An 8,437-nucleotide genomic window follows, 5' to 3' on the forward strand; every position below is an offset into this window, starting at 1 on the left:
CATAACCAAGTGCCTGACTTTTCTTAGGGGTTGACACCAAAATGACTGTCAGTCATTTTGGTTTAAACCTACCAATGGTGGCACCCAGGTGCGGGCCGCACCCCCCTTGTGATGCCACTGAGCAGGGACAAAACTTTTCAGCCGAATAGTGACCGTGGCCACTAAAAATGGGGGGGGGGGCACCGCGTCTGCTGTTGTCTGAGCACCCTTAGCTTGACTACCGGTGCCACCAGGTCCCACCCTTCTTTCTTGCTGTAGAAGGAAGTGGCTCAGACTGCTTTTTTGGCAACATCTTCTCATCAGGCGGGGCTACCAGGAGCTTCCTAAAATGTCCGACACAGTTTTTCATCAATTCCCATCCAGATCAGAAATTCAGAATTTTTGAGGTACGCAAATTTTCAAAACGTTTGGCTGAGCCGCAACTGACTGAACTTCCCTCACCTCCAATCATAAGACTCGTGAGGACATCAAAAGGTGAATCGGAGAACAGAAGACATCTGACCGGGTTAAAGAGTTAGGTGGGGGAATACTTCATACATGTTCACTGGTGGACTGGCTGCAGCGCCAGAGTCCTTCAAGGCACCAGGACTGACTCTACAAGATTTATGACCTCCTATTACTGACACCGATGGAGAGGCCTGCAAGAGAACCTGTTACTGCAGGAGAAATGCAGCACAACATGGACACTGCCCATCAGCCCACAGGAAGCAAGCAGAGGAAAGAAATGAAACAAACCAAGAGTTCTTCCTTTAAGCATTCAATGAACACAACAGCTAAAGGTACTTTGGCCCAAACCAATCAGGGAGCCAGCCATAGAAGACCTAAGAGACACGCAAATCCTTCAATGCCACCAGGATACACGTTATGCACGTAAAAACAAAATCATGCAGGTATGGTGAGGACCCCTCATAATGGGCACAGAAGGTGTACAGACCCGGGAACTCAGCACAGGGATGGGGGGGCCCCTCATAATGGGCACAGCGGGTGTACAGACCCGGGAACTCAGCACAGGGATGGGGGGGCCCCTCATAATGGGCACAGCGGGTGTACAGACCCGGGAACTCAGCACAGGGATGGGGGGGCCCCTCATAATGGGCACAGCGGGTGTACAGACCCGGGAACTCAGCACAGGGATGGGGGGGCCCCTCATAATGGGCACAGCGGGTGTACAGACCCGGGAACTCAGCACAGGGATGGGGGGGCCCCTCATAATGGGCACAGCGGGTGTACAGACCCGGGAACTCAGCACAGGGATGGGGGGGCCCCTCATAATGGGCACAGCGGGTGTACAGACCCGGGAACTCAGCACAGGGATGGGGGGGCCCCTCATAATGGGCACAGCGGGTGTACAGACCCGGGAACTCAGCACAGGGATGGGGGGGCCCCTCATAATGGGCACAGCGGGTGTACAGACCCGGGAACTCAGCACAGGGATGGGGGGGCCCCTCATAATGGGCACAGCGGGTGTACAGACCCGGGAACTCAGCACAGGGATGGGGGGGCCCCTCATAATGGGCACAGCGGGTGTACAGACCCGGGAACTCAGCACAGGGATGGGGGGGCCCCTCATAATGGGCACAGCGGGTGTACAGACCCGGGAACTCAGCACAGGGATGGGGGGGCCCCTCATAATGGGCACAGCGGGTGTACAGACCCGGGAACTCAGCACAGGGATGGTGGGGGCTCCTCATAATGGGCACAGAAGGTGTACAGACCTGGGAACTCAGAGATAAAGAGAGAAGTTTAAGATGGAACAAAGTCAGAGTGGAATTGTGAGAGGTTCGGGGGGGATATGGAGAAACATAGAGTCAGAGCTTATTCACACCATAATGTGCCTTATAACACCTATTATTGCGCTCCCTGGTAAAGCACAGTCCAGTATATGTGTATTGCAGTGTATTGCCATTCGTTGTTAGTTGCACCCTAACGCACATATACAGAACACTATAGTAAAACACAACACACATATCGGGATGCTTTGTATGGTGCGTTGTGGTGCGAACCCGTGCGATGCATTTGGAAAAAAAGTGGTGGACTTATTCAAAATGAATGTGCTGTCTAATGCGTCACACCTCAACACATGAAATGCATTCTTTGATGCGACGTGATGGGATGGGCAGGAAGAGGAGAGATGAGGTGGTGCAGGTGTGTTATCCTCACCTACAGATACCAGTAACATGTTGTGACAGAGGCCCGCCGTGAGTATTCCTCCATTCATAGATCACAGAGGATACCTCCAGGCTAGAGTACTGCAGACACCTGGAGAAAATCTACCCATCAGTCAGTCTTCTGATTCCTCCATCTTGATGAGTTGTCTGTTTTAGTGACAGCCCCTTCATCTCTATAGAGACTACAATAAAGGAGCTGTTCTAACTATAATTGAGGCTCATTTTTTGGCTATCCATTTCCACAAGAACAAATGTTCACTCCGTTGGCTCCATGAGTGTGTGTATCACCCTGTGCGGGTGTCAGGATGACTGGCAGCAGTGTCGCAAAGCACCAAAAAGGGGGAGCTTGGGGGGTGCCCCCCTTCTATTTCACTCCCCCAGAGCCAGTGCTTCCACTAGGCAAACTAGGCAGCCGCCTAGCACGCACTGCTGCCTAGGGCGCAGCCTTGACCATTCACACCCCCAGGTGCCCCCCTTCTATTTCCAGTTAAAATAGCCAATATCAGACTGGCTACTGCACCCGCCCACTGAGCAGAGGAGCGGAACTGAGAGACAACTTTCCCTGTCAGGTCAGGTCAGGTCCGCTCCTCTGCTCAGTGGGTGGGGTTTCAATAGCCAGTCTGCTATAGGCTATTTCAAATTTAAAATAGAGAATGGAGCTGCATGGGTGGTGATTGGGGGTTGTGCCATAGGTGGGGGGGGTGCAAGTAGCTGGTCTTGCCTAGGGCGCAAAATAGTCTAGCACCGGCCCTGCACTCCCCACCTTCCGTTTCAGAGCGGATGGTTGAGCTAGATAGGATCCTTGCCTTCGAAAGGGTAACGTACCAAAGGAGAGGGCTTTATAGTAAATTCTCCCTGATTGGGTCCTCCTGGTTACACTTTAGATCCCGGTAGTCAATGTTTCTGGGTTGTATCCCTCCAGTAATCTCCATGAGTATACTCTATGTCTCCCATTGTCACTGCATCCCTGACCTGTGCGGGTGTCCGCTCTATTTTCTATACCTGAAATGTTGGTTTTATAACTGTATTGCTGTGTTCTGGGGAATCCTCTGGTCCTCATGAAGGGATGTGCTTCGTCGATACTTGGTGATGTTTGTTTTTTGTTTGTCTGTTGATTTATGTTATTGACTGTTTACAAAACTGTTTAATAAAAACGATCTGATTTAAAAAAAAGAAGATTTACACACACATATATAAACCCATAATGAGCAGGCCTTTTTTTTTTATAAGACATATACTGTACATACAAGTGAAGACTTCTCTAGTGCTCTGCTGGTTATTATATAAATGTCTTTCCTTGGTTTGAGTCATTGTAATGCTGCAGATTCTTCTTTCTGTTTGTATTTGTTTTTAGCAAGTTGTATATTTCCAAACAGCTCAGGCGGAGTGATTGAAAACATTCCCATGTGGAGTTCCCTGTGTACTGGGCTGAAATGACTACTCTGCGGGGCATGGAAGTTTCCGCTGCGAGAGCGACAGCGCCATCTAGTGGTAGAACAACACTGCTACAATGTAACCTTCCATGGAATGTTCTATCAATCCTCTGCTACAATGTAACCTTCCATGGAATGTTCTATCAATCCTCTGCTACAATGTAACCTTCCATGGAATGTTCTATCAATCCTCTGCTACAATGTAACCTCCTCTACAATGTACTATCAATACCCTGATACAATGTAACCTTCCATAGAATGTACTATCAATACTCTGCTACAATGTAACCTCCTCTACAATGTACTATCATTTCTCTGCCACAATGTAACCTCCTCTACAATGTACTATCAATACCCTGATACAATGCAACCTTCCATAGAATGTACTATCAATACTCTGCTACAATGTAACCTCCTCTACAATGTTCTATCAGTTCCCTAATACAATGTAACCTCCTCTACAATGTTCTATCAGTTCCCTAATACAATGTAACCTCCTCTACAATGTACTATCAATACCCTGGTACAATGCAACCTTCCATAGAATGTACTATCAACATTGATGATAATGTTTTACAAATAACAGGAAGTGAGGGGAACGTTTTACTAGCTACATGGACAAATAAAAATGTTTTTCTTTAGTAAATTGGGGGAGGCTAGAACCCCTGTCAGATTTTTATTCCCCTGATACAAATCTAAAACATGAAAAATAAAATGAGCTTGACATTACACTTTAAACCTTTGCGTTTCTGCATTCAAAACTGCGCATGCTGGGGACCTCACAACAGCCTTCTTGGGAACCACACGGTGCCTCTGCATACAGCGCTTCCACCGCCCCCACATCTCCCCCTCCTGACACCCTCTGCCCGGAGACATCAGGACAGCAACCTGAAGCAGAGCGACAGCATGTCATGTATGTCATCTACGTACATGTATAGTGCAGCAATACTGCACCTAAACTACTTTAGAAATATGTTTCTACTGTTTCTGTCCTGTGCTTTATTTTGCATTGCTGTGTAATGTATTGTTGGGATTTATAGACCTCTATAGCCGATGCCATTCTGCATTGCTGTATAATGTATTACTGAGATTTGTAGTCCCTCTATTGCTGATGGTTTTATTCTGCATTGCTGTGTAATGTATTGTTGGGATTTATAGACCTCTATAGTCGCTGCCATTCTGCATTGCTGTATAATGTATTGCTGAGATTTGTAGTCCCTCTATTGCTGATGGTTTTATTTTGCATTGCTGTGTAATGTATTGCTGGGATTTGTAGATCTCTATAGCCGCTGCCATTCTGCATTGCTATATAATGTATTACTGAGATTTGTCGTCCCTCTACAGCTTGAAGTCAGTGGCAGAACTACCAGGGTTGCAGCTGGGACCGGGCCCTGGTGCTCCATCACTGTCCTAAAATCATTAGTCTGCATTGTTTTAGAAAAACTGTCACGACACTAAAAAAAAGGTATCGATAACTAGTATTGGCGAGCACTGGAGGAAAAGTATCGGTACTCGTACTCGGTCTGGAAAAAATGGTATGGATGTATCGCTATTTTAATCGATACTTGGTGATGTTTGTTTTTTGTTTGTCTGTTGATTTATGTTATTGACTGTTTACAAAACTGTTTAATAAAAACGATCTGATTTAAAAAAAAGAAGATTTACACACACATATATAAACCCATAATGAGCAGGCCTTTTTTTTTTATAAGACATATACTGTACATACAAGTGAAGACTTCTCTAGTGCTCTGCTGGTTATTATATAAATGTCTTTCCTTGGTTTGAGTCATTGTAATGCTGCAGATTCTTCTTTCTGTTTGTATTTGTTTTTAGCAAGTTGTATATTTCCAAACAGCTCAGGCGGAGTGATTGAAAACATTCCCATGTGGAGTTCCCTGTGTACTGGGCTGAAATGACTACTCTGCGGGGCATGGAAGTTTCCGCTGCGAGAGCGACAGCGCCATCTAGTGGTAGAACAACACTGCTACAATGTAACCTTCCATGGAATGTTCTATCAATCCTCTGCTACAATGTAACCTTCCATGGAATGTTCTATCAATCCTCTGCTACAATGTAACCTTCCATGGAATGTTCTATCAATCCTCTGCTACAATGTAACCTTCCATGGAATGTTCTATCAATCCTCTGCTACAATGTAACCTCCTCTACAATGTACTATCAATACCCTGATACAATGTAACCTTCCATAGAATGTACTATCATTTCTCTGCTACAATTTAACCTCTTCTACAATGTACTATCAATTCTCTGCTACAATGTAACCTCCTCTACAATGTACTATCAATACCCTGATACAATGTAACCTTCCATAGAATGTACTATCATTTCTCTGCTACAATTTAACCTTCCATGGAATGTTCTATCAATCCTCTGCTACAATGTAACCTCCTCTACAATGTACTATCATTTCTCTGCTACAATGTAACCTCTTCTACAATGTACTATCAGTTCTCTGCCACAATGTAACCTCCTCTACAATGTACTATCAATACCCTGATACAATGCAACCTTCCATAGAATGTACTATCAATCCTCTGCTACAATGTAACCTCCTCTACAATGTACTATCATTTCTCTGCCACAATGTAACCTCCTCTACAATGTACTATCAATACCCTGATACAATGCAACCTTCCATAGAATGTACTATCAATACTCTGCTACAATGTAACCTCCTCTACAATGTTCTATCAGTTCCCTAATACAATGTAACCTCCTCTACAATGTTCTATCAGTTCCCTAATACAATGTAACCTCCTCTACAATGTACTATCAATACCCTGGTACAATGCAACCTTCCATAGAATGTACTATCAACATTGATGATAATGTTTTACAAATAACAGGAAGTGAGGGGAACGTTTTACTAGCTACATGGACAAATAAAAATGTTTTTCTTTAGTAAATTGGGGGAGGCTAGAACCCCTGTCAGATTTTTATTCCCCTGATACAAATCTAAAACATGAAAAATAAAATGAGCTTGACATTACACTTTAAACCTTTGCGTTTCTGCATTCAAAACTGCGCATGCTGGGGACCTCACAACAGCCTTCTTGGGAACCACACGGTGCCTCTGCATACAGCGCTTCCACCGCCCCCACATCTCCCCCTCCTGACACCCTCTGCCCGGAGACATCAGGACAGCAACCTGAAGCAGAGCGACAGCATGTCATGTATGTCATCTACGTACATGTATAGTGCAGCAATACTGCACCTAAACTACTTTAGAAATATGTTTCTACTGTTTCTGTCCTGTGCTTTATTTTGCATTGCTGTGTAATGTATTGTTGGGATTTATAGACCTCTATAGCCGATGCCATTCTGCATTGCTGTATAATGTATTACTGAGATTTGTAGTCCCTCTATTGCTGATGGTTTTATTCTGCATTGCTGTGTAATGTATTGTTGGGATTTATAGACCTCTATAGTCGCTGCCATTCTGCATTGCTGTATAATGTATTGCTGAGATTTGTAGTCCCTCTATTGCTGATGGTTTTATTTTGCATTGCTGTGTAATGTATTGCTGGGATTTGTAGATCTCTATAGCCGCTGCCATTCTGCATTGCTATATAATGTATTACTGAGATTTGTCGTCCCTCTACAGCTTGAAGTCAGTGGCAGAACTACCAGGGTTGCAGCTGGGACCGGGCCCTGGTGCTCCATCACTGTCCTAAAATCATTAGTCTGCATTGTTTTAGAAAAACTGTCACGACACTAAAAAAAAGGTATCGATAACTAGTATTGGCGAGCACTGGAGGAAAAGTATCGGTACTCGTACTCGGTCTGGAAAAAATGGTATGGATGTATCGCTATTTTATAAGTCCCTGACAATGTAGCGTCATAAAAGTGAACCTTTAATCCATTCCAGGCAGCGTGTGCCGGAACGTGGTCTGTACATTTCTGAAATCTGACATGAGATTTATGTGTCTGCTTTGTTGCCTTGACTGAAACTGGTCGGGTGACCCGCTGCAAGCTGATATTTATAGACCGCATTCTTGTCATAGTTTTTTGGAGCATTATGTAGTTCCCTCAATGACCACAAGGTGGCAGCACTGAGATGACACTATACAGTTCTACAGGACACATAGTTTGCATTGCTGTGGTTACATTAGAACAGGTGATAACAGGCCAGTCCCCCCAGAACTGATATTTCAGCATTCTAATCTTAGTCTGATTACTCTCTATGGTCATTATAAGGGCATCCTGCTCTTATTATCAGATTTGTAAAATGATTTTTATATCATGTTACTGCAATAGAGTGATAGATTGTAGCAGGAAGAGTAAGACTCCAAGGTGTGCAGGAGCAAAGCCAGAAACTATGACATTAGGAACTTTGCCATTGGACGCCACATGGGATACCAGAAGCCATCGGGCTTAAAGGCCAACTGCAAGCTATTTTTGTTAATAACATCCCCCCCAAACTAGACATCATGGGCCCTCCCCTTAATGGGGTGTCCTAAATTCACTGTGCAATAGTGCAGAGAGTCAGCACTGCTCTCTACATCAGCGTTTCTCAACCAGTGTGCCGCAGCACTCTGAGTGCCTTCTGGCTTCCTTTTTCTGCCCTGAGGAAGGGACCCTGTGTGGTTCCGAAACGTTGGCTTGCTGTTACTGTGACGTTTTGTCCAAATAAATTGACATGTTTGATGATATCATTGAGTTCTGGTGTCCAATGGTGTCACCCATGCGCGGGCCGCACCCCCCTTGTGACGCCACTGGGACTCAGGACCCTGATGTGGAGAGGGACTGAGGAATCTGATGTGATGAAGCACAAGCTGGGAGACCTTAAAGTGTCAGAGGGTGGCTGGGGGG

This window comes from Nanorana parkeri, unplaced genomic scaffold (assembly GCF_000935625.1).
Source record: "Nanorana parkeri isolate BGI_ZX_2015 unplaced genomic scaffold, ASM93562v1 scaffold2064, whole genome shotgun sequence".
Classification (NCBI taxonomy): Eukaryota; Metazoa; Chordata; class Amphibia; order Anura; family Dicroglossidae; genus Nanorana; species Nanorana parkeri.